The sequence below is a fragment of the Phyllobates terribilis genome, unplaced genomic scaffold, assembly GCF_046119375.1.
Source record: "Phyllobates terribilis strain yellow unplaced genomic scaffold, ASM4611937v1 Scaffold_4__5_contigs__length_816908805, whole genome shotgun sequence".
In the NCBI taxonomy this organism is placed as follows: Eukaryota; Metazoa; Chordata; class Amphibia; order Anura; family Dendrobatidae; genus Phyllobates; species Phyllobates terribilis.
In genome coordinates, this window is record NW_027362764.1 from 52,656,379 (window position 1) to 52,679,603 (window position 23,225).

Consider the following 23,225-nt stretch of genomic DNA (forward strand, 5'->3'; position numbering starts at 1 on the left):
CACCAGGGTTTAGGGGCCAGATATTATACATCGGTGGTGAGTGGCCGGATATTATACATCCCGCTGGGAGGCCATATATTATACACCGGGGTGGGGGGAGCTGTATATTATACACCGGGGGTGGGGAGCAGTAGATTATACACCAGGGGAAATGGGGATGAATAAAAAACCCGGATTCAGTGATTGCGATGTGTGCGATACTAATATACACTATATGGAGAAAAGTAAGTTACATTTTTTCTGATTCACAAATAATGAGTATTTTTATGCTGTTTATTACAGATGTCCACTAATCACTCGCTGCCTCTGATGCAGCTTTTTCCCTCCCCCGCCTGCACTTTGTAATGGACCTGGTCTCTATCACAATGGAAAGTTCTGCTGTAAACACTTGTGATGATCCGGGAACATCTCTTACGTCTGATTCAGCGCAGAATTTAGAAGACGCTTCTGGAATCCGCTTATGACTGACAGGGATCATTATAACCAGTCGTCCTGTGTTCTCTGCTGCAGTAAATCTGTTCACACTGTACTTTTCTCATTGTGTCTCCTGGTAAACAGCTCTGTGTGACCTTTCCTCTACTTGGCATGAGGCTCAGAGCTGGGAGTGCACCGCTCCTTTAAGGAGGCTGCAGCTACATCATCTACACACTCCAGATTAGCAATGCTGTGTGCCTCCTAATCTGTGAATGAAGCCGCTGCAGGAATGTACATCTCATTTTGCAATGTGGAACTTTATCTAAAAAAAAAAAGAAAAAACCTAATTGCAAAACGTATTACCGTCTCCTACAACTATATTTATGCTCCATATCCTTGGTCTGCTGGCCCCACCATCCCCCACCTTATTTTTGCACCTAAGTGTTTCAATAAATGTCTCTGTGTTACTAAAGAAAAACAAGTTGATGAGAAATTAGGTAGAGTAAATGTATCGCAATCATTTATTTATTTACAAAAAATAAGTTAAAAATCAACTCAGCAAGGCGTGATGTCAAAGGCTAAGTTCACACGTCACGTATTTGGTGCAGATTTTACGCCTTGATCTTCCTCGCAGAATTTTTCAGTACCAGCAAAGTGGATGAATTTGAAGATGTTCACATGCAGCGTTGTTGTTTTTTTTCTTTCTTTTTGCTGCGGAATCCGTCGTTGTTGCTTTTTAGAAATCCGCAGTTTGGTCCAAATGTTTCAGATTTTAACCATTTTTTTTAGTTGTGTTTATTGGTGTGTTGCCGAAAAACAAATAAACAAACAAACAAACAAAAAAGGTGCATAAAAAGCAGGAATAAGTGCAGAAAAATATTCACGAATCTGAGATGTGGAAATACTTTGGATTTTAGTTTAGAAACCTGGGCATATAATCTGCACCAGCTATGCAACGTGTGAATACAGGCAAATTTAGAAGAGTTGCTTGTTTGAGGTCAGTTCACATGATGTGGATGTCAGTGTGCGAATTCCGGCCATTGCATTGCAAAGTCCCAGTAACCTTCCTCGCAATAATATCCTCTCCGGGAGGGAGGTCAGCAGTAAATACGTTCCATTGGAAAGTCCCCATAAAACAGTCTTATTGGCTGCTTCACCCTTGTCCCACATCCCTATACCAGACTGTAGAAATGACAAGGGCCTAATTATATACACTTTTATCACCGTGTCTCTTATAAACTTCTGTGTGAACTTTCCCCTAGTTGGCTCAGAATGGCAATATTACTCCCTGTAAAAGTCATGAGATCCTCATGCTTTGAGGATGATTGATCAGCTTCTTTTTACTCTGTATCAAATTATGCTTAATTTATGGGATATGCTAAAAAGAATGAAGAAAAAGTATTAACATAACTTATTGGTCCAACAATATGGAGAAGTATAATAGGTTTCTTGGGCATCTTAAACATGGAATGAAAGTGGAATATATATATAGATTATAGGTGAATTAACACATATCCCATATAAACAGGTGTATATTGTATTCCCTGTGCTTGTTAGGTGGGGAATGAACGTGGAATATATGTAGATTATAGGAGAATGAACACATATCCTATATAAACAGGTGTATATTGTATTCCCTGGGCTTGTTAGGTGGGGAATGAACATGGATATGGGATATGTGTTCATTCCCCTATTACCAACATATATTCCACTTTCATTCCCCTCCTAACAAGCACAGGTAATACAATATACACCTGTTTATATGGGATATGTGTTCATTCTCCTATAATCTACATATATTCCCCACCTAACAAGCACAGGGAATACAATATACACCTGTTTATATGGGATATGAGTTCATTCCCCTATAATCTACATATATTCCATGTTCTTTCCTCACCTAGCAAGCTTAGGGAATACAATATACACCATTTTATATGGGATATGTGTTAAACAGGCTATCCACTACTTTTACATTGATCTCCTATCCTTAGGATAGGTCATCAATGAGTGATCGGCCGGGGTCCGACACCCGGCACCTCCGTCGATCAGCTGTTATCGGTGTTGGTGGTGGCCGCCAGTCGGAAGTGCTTACTTGGCAGTCTACTTGTAGTGGCCTATTCAAGTCAATAGGAGGCGGATGTGCAGCACCCTGCATTAGCCACTAGAAGTAGACGGCCAGCTCCACAAGCAAGCACTTCTGGCTGGCGGGGTCACAGAAGAGCAGATCTCACAACTTTCCATCCTTTACATAGTAATTTTTCACCTGCTGAAGTCCTAGATCCTTCTTTCATTGCCCCATTAAGTTTGATGCCAACAAAAGTGTCCCCCAAACACAGTATGATACCCCCATGGTGAATTCCTCTACATGCACAGTGTAATGACCCTACTGTAACCCACCTCAACTCCCAGGGTAAAGTATGCTGACCCCAACACAGTATGATCCCCCAACTGTGAGCCCTAGACCTAGAGAGGATGGTACGTAATAAGGGAGAGTGTTATACATAATAAAAGATGAAACTATATAACTAAGGACGGCGCTATACATAATAAGTGAGTACGCTATATACTTAGGGAGTATGCTATACATAATAAGTGAGTACACTATATACTAAGGGACTGTGCTATACATAATACGGCTACATTCCTGCATCTGTGTGCAGTGTCGGTGTGCTGCCCTGTTTAACAGACACATTGAGCATGTCCTATTCTAATCCTCAAAATCGGATCATAACAGGACATTCTCTGACCCTCACAGATCTCATTCTCAGATCTGTGATTTTCATGGATGTGTGAATGGATCTATAAAACTCTACGAGTCCATGGACCATCCCATAAAAAAATCTGTCAGCACACGGATATTCTACACAAATGTGAGAATGCAGCCTAAGAGATTTTACAGATAACATTATCACTCCAAGTCACACAGTGCAGATACAGAATAATATTTACATCCAGGCACTTACCGCTGACGTCTCATCTGATCAGAGTCGGTTTCTGCTGCTTCTTCTCCATCTGGTCAGACCTTCATGTCCACATCTCCCAGCCACGTCTCGTCTTGTTACGATGAACTCCAGCCTAGAAAATAACAAGGTCACATATATTGTATACATGCATGTGTCTCCCCCGCACTGCGCCCCTGACTACAGATATGTACCCCCTCCCCCATTAATATGCTATTAGCCACTTAGTAATCAAAATATAAAGTGATAAGCAGCACTGTGCCCCCCATTAACTATAATCTCCACCGGCCATGAATATAAATTATTCAATCTCTGTTACTGTTCCCAATTAACTGTAAGTCTATATGCACACGGAAAACATACAAGGCTTTACTGTACAAGCAAAGTGAAACCCCCATCATTGCTCTCTCCCAGCACCCCCATCATTGCTCTCTCCCAGCACCTCCCATCATTGCTCTCTCCCAGCACCCCTGGCATTGCTCTCTCCCAGCACCCCGTCATTGCTCTCTCCCTTCCCCTCCAGTTATTGCTCTCTCCGAGCACCCCCGTTATTGCTCTCTCCGAGCACCCCATCATTGCTCTCTCCCAGCACCCCCATAATTGCTCTCTCCCAGCACCCTCATCATGTCTCTCTCCCAGCACCCCCATCATTGCGATCTCCCAGCATCTCCATAATTTCTCTCTCCCAGCACCCCCATCATTCCTCTCTCCCAGCAACCCATCTTTGCTCTCCCCATCCCCATCATTCTCATCATTGCTCTCCCCATCCCCATCATTGCTCTCCTCTGCCCTACCATCCTCATCATTGCTCTCCCCATCCCCACCATCCTCATCATTGCTCTCCCCATCCCCACCATCCTCATCATTGCTCTCCCCAGCCCCATCATTGCTCTCCCCAGCCCCATCATTGCTCTCCCCATCATTGCTCTCCCCATCCCCATCATTGCTCTCTCCATCATTGCTCCCTAGCCCAATCATTGCTCTCCCCAGCCCCATCATTGCTCTCCCCATCATTGCTCTCCCCACCCCCATCATTGCTCTCCCCATCATTGCTCTCCCTACCCCATCATTGATCTCACCAGACCCACCATCCCCATCATTACTCTCCCCAGCCCCATCACTGCTCTCCCCAGCCCCACCATCCCCATCATTGCTCTCCCCAGCCCCACCATTCCCATCATTGCCCTCCTGATCGCCACCATCCCCATCATTGTTCTCCCCATCATTGCTCTCCTCAGCCCCCCATCAGCGCTCTCCCCATCCCCACCATCCCCATCACTTTTGGCTGGCGGTCGCCTCTGCCGACATCGGTAACACCGGCGGAGGTACCGTGTGTCAGACCCCAGCCTATCACTCATTGATGACCTATCCTAAGGATAGGCCATCAATGTAAAACTAGCGGATAATGTCTTTAATTCCTCTATAATCTATATAAATTCAATGTTTATTCCCCACCTAACAAGCGCAGGGAATACAATATACACCTGTTTATATGGGATGTGTAATAAGTATTGGCACCCCTGCAATTCTGTCAGATAATACTCAGTTTCTTCCTGAAAACGATTGCAATCACAAATTCTTTGGTATTATTATCTTCATTTAATTTGTCTTCAATGAAAAAAACATTGGATATAATTCCACACCAAACCTAAAAAAGGGGTGGACAAAAGTATTGGCACTGTTTGAAAAATCATGTGATGCTTCTCTAATTCGTGTAACTAACAGCACCTGTAACTTACCTGTGGCACCTAACAGGTGTTGGCAATAACTTAATCACACTTGCAGCCAGTTAACATGGATTAAAGTTGACTCAACCTCTGTCCTGTGTCCTTGTGTGTACCACATTGAGCATGGAGAAAAGAAAGAAGACCAAAGAACTGTCTGAGGACTTGAGAAACCAAATTGTGAGGAAGCATGAGCAATCTCAAGGCTACAAGTCCATCTCCAAAGACCTGAATGTTCCTGTGTCTTCCGTGCGCAGTGTCATCAAGAAGTTTCAAGCCCATGGCACTGTGGCTAACCTCCCTAGATGTGGACGGAAAAGAAAAATTGTCGAGAGATTTCAACGCAAGATTGTGCGGATGGTGGATAAAGAACCTCGACTAACATCCAAACAAGTTCAAGCTGCCCTGCAGTCCAAGGGTACAACAGTGTCAACCCGTACTATCCGTCGGCGTCTGAATGAAAAGGGACTGTATGGTAGGATACCCAGGAAGACCCCACTTCTTACCCCGAGACATAAAAAAGCCAGGCTGGAGTTTGCCAAAACTTACCTGAGAAAGCCTAAAACGTTTTGGAAGAATGTTCTCTGGTCAGATGAGACAAAAGTAGAGCTTTTTGGGAATAAGCATCAACATAGAGTGTACAGGAAAAAAAAAAGATGTAAAGAGAGGAGAGAACAAGGCGCAATGGGTGACTCAGTATTGCAATTGTTAGAGGGGTGTGGGGATGGCTACTAACCTTATGAAGTTGTTCACCTCTGCACAACCCCAGTGTAAAGCTCCACAAGCTCCGCTCTGTTGGTGGTTGTCATCTATTTCCAGCGGCGTTCACAGATCCTGATCTCTCGGTGGTGGATCACGTGGTCAGGTTAGTAGCATGTAACGCCGAGATGGACGCCCAGCTTCACCAACACCCCCGGCAGCGTTCCGGTGGGGTTAGGGCAGCGCAGCTTGGAAAACCAGGGTAGTAATTCTAATTAAATTCCTCCCACAGGTGAAAGAACAATAGATTAAAGGCAGCTCTACCGCACCCCAACAGGGGGAAAGGGACAATCAGTAAATATGAATAGCGGTACCAGAGCGCCAATAACAGGGCAAAAATATTAAAAGGACTGGTTTATTAATACACACAACGCGTTTCGGTGGACACAGCCACCTTCATCAGGTGTGACAAGCAGCAAACAATTGATCCTTATATACATTTGACTAGGTATACAATTACTTAAAAGGGGCGGGGCCAGATACAGAGTAATACCTCTATATTAACCCCTTGAGTTCATATATGCTCAATAGAGTAAAAAGGATTGTTATAAATTAATGCCTAATGAAGCATATAGGGTTCTTATAAAAAGGATTCGCTGTATAAAAATTTGTGAATCCTATAACCGCTATTCATATTCACAGGAAAAAAAAAAGAGGCATTCAAAGAAAAGAACACGGTCCCTACAGTCAAACATGGCGGAGGTTCCCTGATGTTTTGGGGTTGCTTTGCTGCCTCTGGCACTGGACTGCTTGACCGTGTGCATGGCATTATGAAGTCTGAAGACTACCAACAAATTTTGCAGCATAATGTAGGGCCCAGTGTGAGAAAGCTGGGTCTCCCTCAGAGGTCATGGGTCTTCCAGCAGGACAATGACCCAAAACACACTTCCAAAAGCAGTATAAAATGGTTTGAGAGAAAGCACTGGAGACTTCTAAGGTGGCCAGCAATGAGTCCAGACCTGAATCCCATAGAACACCTGTGGAGAGATCTCAAAATGGCAGTTTGGAGAAGGCACCCTTCAAATATCAGGGACCTGGAGCAGTTTGCCAAAGAAGAATGGTCTACAATTCCAGCAGAGCATTGTAAGAAACTCATTGATGGTTACCGGAAGCGGTTGTTCGCAGTTATTTTGGCTAAAGGTTGTGCAACCAAGTATTAGGCTGAGGGTGCCAATACTTTTGTCCGGCCCTTTTTTGGAGTTTTGTGTGAAATGATCAATGATTTGATTTTTGCTTCATTCTCTTTTGTGTTGTTTCCTTGCAAGCAAATTAAATGAAGACAATAAGACCAAAGAATTTGTGATTGCAATCATTTTCAGGAAGAAACCGAGTATTATCTGACAGAATTGCAGGGGTGCCAATACTTTTGGCCACCACTGTATATTCCATGTTCACTCCATGTCTAAGATGCCCAAGAATCCTATTATACCTCTCCATATTTCCGAACCAATAAGTTATTATGTTTATTCTTTTTATTTATTCCTTTTCTTCATTCTTTTTAGTATGTCCTCTAATTCATGGCATGTTTTTCAAGATCAAATTTGAGAAAATAAAATGATGAAATCGTCCTCTGGCTTTTATTTTTTTACAGCTTATTTTCTCATTCACAATAAGGCCACAATTCCCGGGGCCAACTGCGAGTCTTATTGGTTCAAGTCATGAAAATTGCAAATGCTACCTAGAAAATACAACCCAAATTCCCAAAAAGTTGGGACATTGTGTAAAATGTAAAGAAAGCAAGAATGCGATTATTTGGAAATCTCTTATAGCCACATTCTATTCACATCAGAACATAGGACACAGATTAGGAGTTGAACATTGGACATTTTTCCATTTCGTTTTAAAAATGTAATTCTATTAAGGCTGTGTGCCCACTATGTGTTTTTCAAGCGTTTTTGATGCGGATTTTCCGCAGCGTAAACGCTTGCAAAACGCTTGGTAATCCGTGCCCCATGATCGCCAATGAAAATCTGCATGTTCTGTGCCCATGCTGCAGATTTTTCAGCAGCGGATTTTCCGTGCAGAAAAATCTGCAGCAGGTCCATTATTTGAGCGTTTCTGCATGCGGATTTGAGGTCCCAATGCATTTGAAAAACGCAAGTGAAATCCGCATGTAAAAACGCTGCAGAAACGCATCAAAAACGCGTGTAAAATCCGCAAGCGTTTTTGACTGCCAAGAACATGCAGAAACGCTGCAGAAATTTTCTGCTTCATTTCTGCATCGTGGGCACATAGCCTAAGAAATTGATGGCAGCAGCTCATCTCAAAAAGTTGTGCCTGAGCCATATCTACCATTGTGTAGTGTCGCCTCTTGTTTTTCCAGCAGTCTGTAAATGTCTGGGGAGTTGTTACACACCTGTCTCGGGTATCCCGGTCTCTGCTTCCTTCCCCTGGGTCCACTGCCCTCTGTTGTGCTCCACATCAGGTTTTGCAAGTTGCCTGCTGTGGATCTGTGACACCATTTCCTTAGGCCTAGTTGAGGCCCATTAAGACACACACCTGTGTCTTGGGATTGAGACTTTAGTCCTATGTTTGGTGTGCTCCATCATCTGTGCTTGCACTCATTCCTGCTGCTCCCGAGATTGCTGTGTGTGTCAAGTCCCTGCTGCCTACATGCCGTCCTACTGCTGCATCAATGCCCAAGGTCCATGTCCCCACCTGGACATGACACTTAGAGAATCCACCTCACCAGGTGAGCTTGACAAATGTCACATCTCAAAAAAGTTACACCAGGGTTAACAAAAGGCTGGAAAAGTAAGTGGTAGTAAAGGAAAAATACACATGACTGTGTATAAAAAGAGCTTGTAGGGAGGCAGAGTCTCTCAGAAGCAAAGATGGTCAGAGGTTCACCAATCTGTGAACAACTGCATCGAAAAATTGTGGAGTAATTTCACAAAAATGTTCCTCAACGTAAACTGCAAATACATATTTCAGCAAGACAATGCTGAACCACAAACTGCATCCATCACAGCAGAAGAGTCCAGGTGATGAACACAGTTCATACTCTTCATCAACAGAAAACCTTTTGTGCATTATGAAAAGAGAAATCCGGCAAAGACCCCAAACTGCGGAGCAGTGAGAACCCGATATCAGACATCCCTCAGATGCTCATGAACACTGCAAATTTGGTCAAAAACCATGAGTTTTCTCATGAATACCTCTTCAGGAGATGCTCCATCTTCTTTGGGAGTTTTTGCTTCCTGTTTTGGAAAGTTTTTCAAGTGTTTTTGCATTTTTTTTTTTGCAGCCTTTTACTTTGACATTGAGTAATTTGGAGCGTTTTCCATTAGGTGATAAGTGAATGCATTTTCCTTTTTTCCATACCAGGTGTTTTTTTTAATTTGAAGAGCAAGGAAAAACGCTCCAAAGACTGATCATGTAAACAGCAGAGTGAATATAGAAAAGAAATGAGTAGGAACAGTCTTTAAAACGTTATTTGAGGGTTTTTTCAGATGTTTTTCTAAGTGGATCCACTCCAAAACTCCTCAAAAAACTCAATGTACACACAACCTCACTCGCTACCTCCTTTTATTTTTAAGTCACAGCCCAGTCTGTATCTGGCACAATCCACCTCTATCAGTACTGATGGGTGCAGAACAAGGGGGCAGAGTGTACCCTGCATATAATGATTGACCTGAGACTTTTAGACTATGTCTGCACATTGTGTTTTTTGCAGCGTTTTTTTTTCTGCAGGAAAAGCCTGCTATCTTGGCAGTAAATAATCTGTTTGCAAAAAGCAGGTTGTTATGTTTTTGGTGCAGATTATATTTGTCATTTGTCTACAGTACATGTTAGATTCACCAAAACTGTATTGCTGAGTTTTTTTGCACTTTCTCATTGCTTTCTATGGGTGAAAAAAAATGCTACAAAAATGCTGAAAAAATTTACATGCCGCAGATTTAAAAAACGCAGCAATTTTCCAATTCAGCCAGGAAAAAAACAAAAACGTGTGCATGAGATTTCTGAAATCTCATAGCTTTTGCTGGTACTGTAAAAAGCAGCTTTTAATTTGCTGCTGCATTTTTATGCAAAAATGCAACATGTGACCATAACCTTACTCTACCAAGAAAAGTGGAGCAGTCCATGGCCTATACCAGTGGTCCCCAACCTTTTTTGCACCAGGGACCGGCTTGAAGCAAGATCATTTTTCCATGGCCCAGCAAGGAGGGGGTGGGGTGGGCGGGGCTTTGGTCATATGGGGGCGGGGTAATGGAGGGATTTGGAGTTTAGTGCATACTTATCATATAGTGTAGACCAGGTCCCCGCCAGGAGCTATGCCAGGAGCCCCACATAATGTGCTGTGCCAGGAGCCGCATCACTGAGGCCCCATCACGCCCTGCAGCAGGACAGGGCAGCTGTCCTGACAGCTGCTGTTCAGCTGCATTTACTTCATCCCAGGGGCGGACACAGACTGTAGTGGGCCCCTGTGCAAGAAATTTTTGGGGGCCCCCCCCCGCCCTTCATAAGGCAACAAAGTTATGTAAACATAACCCCCCCATGTGCATCTCTCATCTCTCCCCTCCCCCCCCATGTGCATCTCTCACCCCCCCCATGTGCATCTCCCATTCCCCCCACTCCTAGTTAATTGGATTTAAAAAAAAATAAAACTTGTTATACTTACCCCCATGCGATCCCTGCAGAATCCTGGCGCTCGTCCAAATCGCTGACACCAGGTTCTCCTGACTTCCGGCCATGTGATGGCGCCGTCACATGACCGGAAGTCAGGGGAATCATGAAGGTGCTGCCGCAGCAGCGCAGCGCTAAGATGTCCCGGACCCGGCGCTTAGCATGCGGCCGGGGGCCCCATGAGGAGAGAGACGCACAAGAGGGGGGCTCCGAGGGGGCTCCTACCGGCCGGGCCCCATACTGGAGTCAGGGCAGTCATGCCCTGATGGCGGCCCTGCTGGAGGCTGGAGGGGCCCCCTCTCCCCGCGGACCGGCTGAAAAACCCCAACGGCCCGGTCCTGGTCCGCGGACCGGCGGTTGGGGACCTCTGGCCTATACTATCCACATGTGAAGAGCTTGATACTTCTGGATGAATCTGAACTTTAGGAAGAAGCGTAGTGTTTAGGGATGAGTGAGCATGCTAGGATATGGAGTTATCCGGGCGTGTTCGGATAGAGGAGCCCTTGTGCTCGAGTCAAATGCTCGGATAGCCGTGGCTGATACGCTGCCACTAAACATGCGGAGAATGCTCGATACATGCAGCCGCGGCTATCCGAGCATTTGAATCGAGCACGCCGGCTCCTCTATCCGAACCCGAGCACGCTCGCTCATCCCTAGTAGTATCTAAATAATATCGCAAAATGGTTCACAGTAATAAGACTCACATACAGTGCCCAGGTCACGGTCCACCAAATGGAGCGATGCTAATTCCTGACAGAGAGAGAGGTGCTTGGTAAGCAGCAAGAAATAGTAGTTTGCCCCTATTGGTCTTATAGCTATAATGCACTATTTTGGGGCATTGCATGCCATCTATAGTCTGGCAAGCAGAGGGTATTCTGAGGTTGTACCGGGAGACTGTTCCCTGCAACCCCCAACAGGAGTGGTTGAGGGAAAGACAGCTGGACGCGCCCGATCTGATTCGGGAGGAGTTGTTGCGGATTGCCCATGAGATCCCGCTAGCTGAACACTTGAGGATCAGCGAAACGAAGGCCTAACTGTCCCACCACTGCTATTATAGTCATTTATCTATGAGCTATATCAGTCTCCAGTGCTTGAAAGCAACTGCAACCACTATAGATATGGTACTATTATAATGTTCTCATCATGATTTTTCAGCTCATTTTCCAGACTTTTCAAGTGTCTTCCAGACTTCGGTCCGGCTGTTAAAACCAGCAGTGAGCAACAGGGATGTTTCTATGCTACTATATGTCTCCCATTGAAATAACCTAGCCCATTGTTCTCCATGGTATGGCAGAATGTATTATCTGCTTTACCTTTGTCCTACATCCAGATATCAGGACGTGCAACTGGCAAAGTACTAATAATCTGAAAAACAAGTGACACACCCTGCAAGAGGTGACCCGACCTGTGTATTTGCACCAGGGCAGGTAAATAGAAGAACTAGATTTACCGATGTGAAACCCTCAGATGGTCAAATATCAAAGGACAAAACTCGGAGTAGTCGTCTGAATATTGCCAGTTAAGCTATACTTTCTACAGAAGTAGCCCATGGGGACCATGAGAACAGGAGGCCGAACTTATCCCCCTCTACGATCTCCCACAACGACAGTCGAGGAGGGGAGCAATCAGACGGAAATTGTCTCCCGTAAAGGGGTGAGGGAGCAACAACTCTGGGCTGGGATGTACCAACACCAACAGGCCAACAGTGGGCACCATTTTGGTCTATTGTCAGTAATGGACATACAAGGGATAGCTCTGGTACATTGGGGTCTATATTGAGTTTGAATTGAAATTATATATTATGGTGGCACACTGGTACTTAATGGTTTGCTTTTGAGCAGGATCCATATATTACTCTAGAGGTCTCCTATAGATACTTAAAACAATAAATTATAAAATTGTTACTTCCAATATCCACCACTAGGGGGAGCTTAGCGCATACTTATTTATTATTGAGCTCAATGTATAAATTGTATGCAGAAAGCTCCGGAGCTTCCCCTAGTGGTGGCTGCCTGCAGACACAATTGTATCATTCCACTCTTTGCTTATTTGGAGCTCTGTATCATAATGAAGATATAGATATAAAGGACGTTGTAGACTAAAAAAAATAAAACGGTATTAAAGGTTTGACTTTCACCAGGTTCTTCACTGTTAAGATTTACATAAAATATCTTTGCCTCCGTTGTACACCCCAATGCACCTAGTAAATCAGATTGTAAGCTCCTATATGCAAGGTGATGCCTGAGGCTTACAACATATTAGTTTAGCACAGAGATATAGTATTACACAGGGACATGGACCAATGTAAGTGATGGCCATTGCTGAGCTGCCGAATAGGTTACTACTTTATAATTAAAATGATAAAAAAAAAACTAAGAAGTGTTTTTCATTTTTAAAGTGATTATCCTGGTCAGTAATGCTGGAAAATAACAAAATGGGCATTATTTACCCATTGAAGCCCCTCCAACTTCAGTGGTATCTTTCCACTGATCCACGGAGATCTTTGTTCTCAAGGCTGCAGAAGTGACATTCTGTCTACAACATGTGACCACCAGAGGCCAATCAGCGATCATGCTGAATTAGATGGCAATCCACTGAGGTCAGTGATTGGTTGCAGTGGTCACATTGCTGCAGTCATGTTCACAAGGACTGGTGGGATGGCAGAGAGTAAAGAATGTCTATTACCGACCCCATAGCCTGATTTTTTTTTTTTTTATTTGTTAGTTTGTATTTTTTTAACATCACGGAAATAAATTAAACAAAAGAATCAATTCAATTCAATTTCAGAAAACTGAAAGTAAACGCCTCCCAGCCAGGAAGAATTCTGCCAGAAATCAGCGTTTCTTGGTTGTTTTCTTTGCTTTTCCAGCAATCTTCCACGCTAGTAAAAACAGGAGGTGTGATCCTGCCTTCTGTACAACCCCACTCCCCATTGGCTCATAAGGACACGAGGGCAGTGATGTGGATGACTCCGCTCTGGGACTTGTTTACTGGTTTCTCCGGATGATTCCTTACACAACGTTACTTTGTCTTCCTGGAAATGTCTGTGGGCAAAAAAGGAAAAGTCATGAAAAGCGGGAGGGATATGGAGGATGTGTGAGTGCTCCGACTGGATGAACTTGGGTTACAAACTTTTAGGTCAACCAAGGGTGGACACATTCCTATCCTATAAACAGCAGGCAGACATCCCGTGTGTATAGCAAGGGACGATGAGTATTATAAATGGATTAAAAGTTAAAAAAAAAAAAAAAAGAATTGGAATTTTGTAAATTCACTTTCATAAAAAAAAGACTATTTGGAACTTTCTATAATTTTCTATATAACAGGTTGATTTCATAGTCCAGGGTCTGATAATGCAGATGTATAATTTATTGAATTTTGCCTGACTTTTTCCCTATGTAATAGTTCTGCTACTCTGCAATTTTATGTTGGCCTAGCCTGAGGATATGACGTCAACATGATATTACAGGAGACCTGAATTCTGGGAACTACCAGAACGAAATGAATAGGCATGAGAAGGAAAAATAATGATGGGACAGCATCGCCAAGGCCTCCTCTTTCTGATGATTCATGGAATAATCACAGCGACCACAAAATAATGTCCTATCCTAAAATATCTGATGCCCGGTGGGTCCTTGTGCAACAGCGATACACAAGAGCATGTGTCCCACCCAGGGTTCAGACAAGAAGGGCAGTATTAAAGCTTGTAACTTCTGAGAGTCTGTAGAAAAATAGGAGTATCTCTGCACTATTGGAGCTTTCTTAAGGATTTGGATTATAAAAGCTATATCAACAATTCTCTGGCATACCAAAATAGGTTTGGCTTATAAAAAGTAAAGCTACCCTGAAAAGTTCAATGCCCGGGACACTGACCTGTGTTGGTTCCTGCAGAAAGGTCACGTCATGTTTGCAGAAGCGCTGAATTACGGATAAATACATCAGTTCTTTCAGTACAGTCTGAGATGTCCTTAATGGGACCTGATGAGGGTCAGGATTATCAAAGAAATATAATGAAATTGTAAAGTTACATTTCCTTTTATTTGGGATTTTAAGCTCATTAATAAGAACTACTTCTTTTGTAGCCATTGATGGCGCTGTCACCGCCGCCCCCCCCCCCCCAAAAAAAAACAAAAAAAAAAAAAACAGCAACAATGAAATATCGTATTTCTGTGATGAATTTACTACTAGATTCTCTTAGGAAGAAGATGTATAGAGAGCTGCAGGCAGGAAGGTAGTCAGCGTGTGGCTGAAGCCGTATGGTGGGCAGATGGATAGTCTTACTGAGGGAAGTAAAGAATTAGGGCTGAGGCATGTAGTGGTTCTTAAAGAAGAGGCCTGACAAATGTGGTGCCTCGTAAGAATGAGGCAATTACAAAGGCATATTCTAGTGATGAAGTGTTTACAATTGTTGATACTTTCATGAAGAGATGAGAGTTTACGGCTTGGGAGGGCAGCGGGCTGCAGAGTAAGATAAAGACTTAATAGATTTGTCCCATAAACAAACTTTATTAACTATGAACAGGAGAGATGATAAATGTGTAATTGTTGAGGATCCAGTTGCTAAAAACTCACTAATCCGGAGAACAGGGTCCCTATAGTTCACTGTGTTACTGAGCATGTGCGATCAGTAATAGAGCAGTGGTTGCACATGCTCAGTAACACTGCATTCACACAGCGGACTTTAGGGCCCAGGTTTTCAGGATCGTGGGGGGGCTCAGCGGTCAGAACCCCAGTGATCATAGAATTTAATTATATCTTATGGATAAATGTTATATGTTATTAATGGATCTACCCCTTGAAGACTATGTTTGTTTGTGTTGTATATATGCTGTAATTGTGCATTGTTTTGTCCCTGCACTGTCAGAAAACCTTGGCATTTGAGGATTTATGGTCTAGCGGGCTGCGATAAGCATCAATGCCACCATAGTAGCTGACAGCAGGAGAGTACCAGAATCAACACAGGCCTTGTGATAGTAAAAGAAAGGAAGTCATTTGCAGACAGTTCTGTCACCTGGAGGGGTGTGTGGCAAGATGGCATGATGTGCTTTGAGAACCTGTTATTGTTCTATGTAACTGTCAGACGAGAGCTTGTCCATCGTGGGAATGTTGGTTGGCTAGAGGCTAAAATGGGCTTGCCCCTCACAAGAGAGATGGTGGGCATGTCTTGTCTATCGTGAGAGAGTTAATGGGCTAGTGGATGAAGTGGCCTTGTCCATCATGAGAATGTTGATGGGCTAGTGGTTAATGAAGGCTTTTCCATTGTGAGAGTTGGGTAGAAGGTAGATAGAGATTGAACTGGGCTTGTCCATCATGAGAATGTTGGTGGGCTAGTGGATAATGTGGACTTGTCCATCATGAGAGAATTGATGGGATGGGGGATGGAGGCTTAAGTGGCCTTGTCAATCATGACAATGTGGGTGAGCCAGTGGTTAATGTGGACTTTTCCATCGTGAGAGAGTTGGGTGGAGATTGATTTGGCCTTGTCCATCATGAGAATGTTGTTGGGCGAGAGGTTTAAGTGGGCTTGTCCATCATAAGAGAGTTGGTGGGACAGAGGCTGAATTGGCCTTATCCATTATGAGCTGGTGGGCTAGGAGTGAGGTTCCTGAGGCAATGCTAGGCAGCGAGTGTTCTAATGTACTTTGGGCTCCCAGGGGACTAAAATGCCATTAACGTACCAAAAAGCACGGTCCAGATACAGTAAAGGACTAGCAAACCGTTACCTGACAGGAGTGACTACTGCTGCAATAAAGCAGTGGGTTTAGAGTACCTTCAATCTTGGGAAAGGTCAGCTTTGGGAGAACTGTGAAGACTGTAGCCAGTCAACCTTGAAAGACTCTGTGGGTTGCATATGAAGATCTGCATGCTTGCATATTTTCTGCTAAGGGTAGCAATTTTGTTGTTGGTAGTGTACAAGCACCTCCGAAGGCTCTGGGCAGGACAACATGTTGTAGCTGTGAGACATGCCTAGGTGAAGAAGGTGGTGGACAGAGTATTGTCCACTGTGGCACTAAGGGATGAGTGAATGCACACGGAGTGGCTGCTGGCAATCAACCCAACTCTCATGAAATCAGTAATTTTGGCAACGCTCAAGCACTTTGCCTTGGAGAGACTATCCTGAAACTTACAAGTGTATTGATTGTACCACCTAGTGCGAGTTACATCCACTAAGCTTAGTGTACTGCTCAGGCTGGTGGTTGGTCATGACGGGGAAGTCGGACACCATTACTGCTCTTGTATTTGTTTACTGCAGTAATGATGCCCCTGACTGACCCCTACCCTCCTCAGGGGTACGAGTGTGCTATACCCATGCAATATGTTCACTCATGTGCAGAATTGCTTGGGTTGTACAGTGCCTACAAGTAGTATTCAACCCCCTGCAGATTTAGCTGGTTGACACATGCGGAATTAACTTGGCATTGTGACATTTGTACTGTAGATCAGCCTGGAAGTAGGAAATGCACTGCAGCAAATTTTGTTTTTGCTTTTTTTTTTTTTTTTTTTTTTTTTTTTTTTTTAAAACATTAAAAGTTAATTCAGAGTGTCCTTTATTATTCAACCCCCTCAAACCACAAGAATTCTGTTTGGTCCCCCAAAAGTATTAAGAAGTAGTTCAGGCACCAAGAATAATGAGCTTCACATGTGTGGATTAAAGATCTCTTTTGCCAGCCTTTTCTGACTATTTAAGACCCTCCCTAAACTTGTGAACAGCACTCAGACATGGTCAACATGGGAAAGACAAAGGAGCATTCCAAGGCCATCAGAGACAAGATCGTGGAGGGTCACAAGGCTGGCAAGGGGTACAAAACCCTTTCCAAGGAGTTGGGCCTACCTGTCTCCACTGTTGGGAGCATCATCCGTAAGTGGAAGGCTTATGGAACTACTGTTAGCCTTCCACGGCCAGGACAGCCTTTGAAAGTGTCCTCCCGTGCCGAGGCCAGGCTTGTCCGAAGAGTCAAGGCTAACCCAAGGACAACAAGGAAGGAGCTCCGGGAAGATCTCATGGCAGTGGGGACATTGGTTTCAGTCAATACCATAAGTAAAGTTCTCCACCGCAATGGTCTCCGTTCCAGACGAGCCCGTAAGGTACCTTTACTTTCAAAGCGTCATGTCAAGGCTCGTCTACAGTTTGCTCATGATCACTTGGAGGACTCTGAGACAGACTGGTTCAAGGTTCTATGGTCTGATGAGACCAAGATCGAGATCTTTGGTGCCAACCACACATGTGACGTTTGGAGATTGGATGGCACTGCATACGACCCCAAGAATACCATCCCTACAGTCAAGCATGGTGGTGACAGCATCATGCTGTGGGGCTGTTTCTCTGCCAAGGGGCCTGGCCATCTGGTCCGCATCCATGGGAAGATGGATAGCACGGCCTACCTGGAGATTTTGGCCAAGAACCTCCGCTCCTCCATCAAGGATCTTAGGATGGGTCGTAATTTCATCTTCCAACAAGACAACGACCCAAAGCACACAGCCAAGAAAACCAAGGCCTGGTTCAAGAGGGAAAAAGTCAAGGTGTTGGAGTGGCCTAGTCAGTCTCCTGACCTTAACCCAATTGAAAACTTGTGGAAGGAGCTCAAGAATAAAGTCCACATGAGACACCCAAAGAACCTAGATAATTTGGAGAAGATCTGCATGGAGGAGTGGGCCAAGATAACTCCACAGACCTGTGCCGGCCTGATCAGGTCTTATAAAAGACGATTATTAGCTGTAATTGCAAACAAGGGTTATTCCACAAAATATTAAACATAGGGGTTGTATAATAATTGACCCACACTTTTATGTTTAAAATTTAATAAAATTCAACTGAGCAACATAACTTTTTGGTTTGTAAGATTTATGCTTCTGTTCATAAAACCTACTCTCGTTTGCAGTTTGAAGGCTCTAACTTATTTGCATCTTATCAAACCAGCTAAATCTGCAGGGGGTTGAATACTACTTGTAGGCACTGTAGTTCCCAACAAGTCAGCCACAGAGCATGCAAGATCATGGACTTACAATATAGGTAAAAACCATTGACCGAGTTCCCAAGTGACCCGTAGGAGCACTTCACTAATAAACGTTCCACTGTTTACTGTACACATGATTGTTATTGCTTTAGAACTTTCCAGATACTTTCCAGGAAATTGCAGATAAATCCAATGCAATACTGTAATGTAGTGTCTCTGCATCTGATGGAGGCCCATTTACATATGGACAAAATGGCCAATGCAAACCCCTAGGACAAGTCCTTGCATGTTACTGCAGAGGGAACAAGCTATGCATTGTAGAAATCTCTGTACAAATTATCTGGCAGTCCTTTTATAGAAGCCTTGTACCAAATATAGTGCGAGATTGGTCTTGGTCCTATGTAAGAACACTAAGGTTAGCCATATTGGTTGTCAACCAAAGAAAAATCAGGACAAAGGCATCCCTCGCAGCAATTTATACAGCTAATTTACCTCAGAAATCGCATTTTCATGTCTTTTAGGCTATGTTCACACGTTACGTTTTTGCTGCTTTTTTATGCAAATTTTAAGCTGAGTTTTACAGTACTAGCAAAGGCTATGAGATTTCAGAAATCTCATGCACACACATTGTTTTTTCCTGACTGATTTGGAAAACTGCTGTTTTTTTAAAACTGCAGCATATCACTGCAGCGTTTTTTTTCACCCATATAAAGCAATGAGTAAGTGCAAAAAAACGCATGTATCAGGTTTTGCTGTGTTTTTGGTGCAGAAAACTCAGGGAGAGCAGGATATTTCTTTGTAATATTTTACCAAGAGAAATGTCTTGATATCAACCAATGAGTATCAATGTTCCACAATTAATCTTGGAGGTAAGAATTTTCTTTACTAGTATGCAATTGCACATAATTGTTTCTTACAGCAATCCTTTGTTTGTTCCATCCTACTTCCATAGCTAATTAAATTAAACCTCCCTTGCTGTTAGGTTTTCAATTGTGTACTTTTTTTCATGCAGAATTCATGTAAGGTTATGTACCTGTACGTTTGTATCATCGGTGTGCTGTACATGTGCACACATTTAAAACAAAACAATGCCCTAACCCAAAAATATTGATTTAAAAAAAAAAAACAACATGTTTGCTCCAAAATAACTTTATCAAATTGCCATTTTTTTCAAAAACTTTTTATGGTTACACATACGTCTTGCATTTGTGGCGCCCCTGAGGGTTCGGTCGCCACAGAGGTATTGCATCTCACCCAGAGATGTGGTATCTCACTCTCAAGTAAGGAAGGAGTATGGCTCAGGACCCTAACACTACATCCACTACACCACATTTCTGGGGGACAGGGCGACAATGCTCCTACGGGAGAGCACAAGTGTCCCTGATCCCTGGCTGAAGTGGGGGGAACCATCTAGAGAGGGGGAACTATGTAGTGGATGGGTGGAGGACATAGATCCTGGGAGCACTGGAGTAGGAGGTATAAAAGGAAGGAACCATCTTGGTTCATCAGTAGTAGAGAGAGAGTGAGTTCAGTCAGAAGTGACAGGAGCAGGGGCTCTGCATGAGCTCTGCTCCATGGGCGAGCCTAGCCAGGAGGCCTGAGCCTGGGAGAGAGAGGGAGCAGGAAGGCTCCAGGAACCAAAGGGACCCTAGGGGTACGGGACGTGCAACCGCCACCCGTATGCCCGCCGCTGCCAGGAGGTAGGGGGGTCAGGCCAGAAGAAGGGAACCGGATCCCTCAACCAGCAGAGACTACAGGGCTCAACTGGGAACCGGAGGCTGCAGCACTTCAAGTACAGCAGGCCGCCCACACCAGCCACTAGGAAAGTAGCCACATAGGGCCAAGGGACGGAACACACGTCGCCCGCCAAGGCCCGAGGACACTGGACAGAGGTGCCGTTAGGTGTGAGGTACAAGGAGAGAGGCCAGAGAGGACACACTAAAGGGGGTCCTGCTAAATGCTCCAGAGATACCTGAGGGTCGACCGAGCCCCTTACTGCGTGAGCACAGGACGCCGAGGGCTCTTACACTGGCCCTGTAAGTGGAACTGCTTAACCGTGAGTAAAAGCTCTGGGACTGCATCATCTGGACTCTGTGATTCTTCTTGCACCGCGACACCTTGCACCATCACCCCCATCATCCCTACACGCTGCCTTGAAGCTCTGCTCTTCCTGTGGGGAGTTACACTACCTTGCTGCACATATCACCAGCTTCAGCGGACTGCTCCGCAGCGGCGGTTCTCAATAACCGCATTCCACAGGTGGTGTAGTCGAACTATTTAAACTAGATACACATAGACTACCCCCTTGGTTTGACCGCCCTGGGACACGGACCGGGTCACGGCCACGGTGACTACAACCCCCAGCTTCTACAAGGCCCGGCTCCGGGTACCCCCACGGCCCAGGGGGCGCGTCACATTGGTGACCTAACGCCTTGTTTTCTTTATACTTGCAAGGTGGATGCCAGGCCCGAACTTTGGGATTCTGCTGTAGCCAACCTCAGCGATCGGCAAAAAAAAGCCGATTCCTGGTATGCGGTATGCCGCAAATTATTTCTACGCTGGGATGAAGCTGATGCTCAGCTTTAGCGGGAGATTGGTAAGTAAAATGTATGCTTTTTATTTGCAACAACGTATAAAGTGGACATTCTGGGCTACAAAATAAATAAATTACCGAAGCACAAACAGACAGGCTGTCGGTACCTAACTGCATGTTGTGCGCAGCGCCACTCTTCGCCAGCACAGAGGGGTCACAGTCCACTCCTGCCGGCACAACAGAAGAACGGGGCGGGCACAACAGGTAAGTAGGTACCAACTACCTGTCTGTTATTGTTTCCCCACATTTTTTTTTTTATTTAAAAAGTCACGGATTTCCACTTTAATGACCAGCACATCATGCACCAGCGCGCATGAATCTTATCAGATGGTGTGCTGAAAATTGATTACTGAATTTCTTGACCAATATAAAAGCTTTATTTTTTTTAATTTGTAGATTATGATGTGAGAAAGCGGTGGCAATCAGTCCGAGAGAGATTCAAAAAATTTGTGTCTTCCCATAATAAAAGCGGTTCCTCTTCCTTTTTTGGGAAAATTTGAGGTGCGTCTTATAATAATAATAATAATCTAATAATCTTTATTTTTATATAGCGCTAACATATTCCGCAGCGCTTTACATACATTATCGTTGCTGTCACCATCGGGGCTCACAATCTAGATTCCCTATCAGTATGTAGCATGTAGAGCGAATGTAGCTTATCGGGGAGGGGGCGGCAAGAGATAAGCGATGCTGCGGGTCCTGTGCTTGGAGAACGGGATGTCTGGAAGTACGATGCCCAGGGTGGTAGGATGGGGTGTTTGACGGTCCTCGGCGGTGAGGGGGCTCCGCTGACATTTTATGAAAGTCCGGAGCCCCAACACTTCCATATTTTCTATACGGTGAACTTCGGAAAAATTGCCAACAGGGATGATTATACGTTTATTTTCCTTCAAACTTATGGGTCAATAGGTGGGCACATATAAATTACACATTTTCATGTTTTTTGTATGATATTTTGGCACCCTAGATGAAGTTTGTTTCAAGGCGACCATATTTATTCATCACTGGGAGTTGACTTTGGGACGGGTTTATATTTACATATTTGGATGTACAAATCCACAGTACTGAATATAGAATTTACCAGAAATAATTTAGTATTTTTTTTTCCTTTTGGGTTAAGGGTTAATATGTCTACAAATATAATTTACCTCAGGAATCACATTTTCATAGGGTGTCAAAATTTCTTATACAAGCTATGTGGAGAATTTACCTCAAGGTAAACATATTTAAAGTTTATTTTCACACCAAAGGGAATGGGAGATACTGTCAAGGGTGTATCAGAAGTGACAGTCGCCCTGCAGTTGGTTGCAGGAGATCTCTTCGTTTGGCATTACAGACAACTTCTTAGAAGCTGTCTCTCTAGGACCCAGCAGCTACCTTCCTCTCTGGCTAATTAACCCCTGGCCTAGGTGTATAAATACCTGCTGTGTGCCAGAGGGAGGTGTCGGCGATACTCACATTTACCCCTTGTGAAGGCTCAGAGCAAGTGCATTACTTCTTCCTCTCTGGAGCTGTGAGGACGGGTGTTCATCTCTCTGAAGTCGACTAAAAGATAAGTTATCTTCCCATGTCTGTTCCCCCATTGTTGTCCTTAGCTGTCAGTAGGGATCAACTAGCGCTCATCACCTTCCTTCCCAGGCCAGGGCTTAACGCCAGGGAAAGACAGGGCGAGGTTCACATGCGGCGGCGATTGGTGAAGAATAGTGTTGAGCGAGCACTAAAATGCTCGGGTGCTCGAAGCTCGGGCCGAGCTCACTGTGATACTCGGGTGCTCGACCCGAGCAACAAGCCCAATGTTAGTCTATGGGAGACCCGAACATTTTTGCGGCAGCTCCACCGGCAGTCTGTAGAAAGCCTAAAAAGTGCCCAAAACGATAGTGACAGTGCTCAAATGACATGGGGACAGCATGGGGATCGCCCCTGGAAGCATTTCTGACCCCCAGGTCACTGCTGTCAACAACGTGGTCAGAGGTATTAAGCCACTTTTACAGGCTCACAATAAAACGTTCAAAAACGAAAGTGAAAGTGCTTTCCTGTGAAATGTTAACCCCTTAACGACCATGGGTCTTTCTGTTTTTGTGTTTTCCTTTTTTGCTCCCCTTCTTCCCAGAGCCATAGCCTTTTTATTTTTTCGTTCAATATGACCATGTGAGGGCTTATTTTTTGCGGGACGAGTTGTACTTTTAAACAC

The 23,225-nt window shown here is 44.3% G+C and overlaps 1 long non-coding RNA gene across 1 annotated transcript; it reads right to left on the reverse strand.

Moving 5' to 3' along the window:
* Positions 1-13,337: 13,337 nt before the first annotated feature.
* Positions 13,338-22,760, reverse strand: LOC141264167 (uncharacterized). Its single transcript, XR_012319813.1, has 3 exons — positions 22,493-22,760; positions 14,360-14,464; positions 13,338-13,530 (listed from the first exon to the last, which is right to left on the reverse strand). It is a non-coding gene; the product is annotated as an uncharacterized lncRNA (long non-coding RNA).
* Between the last annotated feature and the right edge of the window lie 465 nt (positions 22,761-23,225).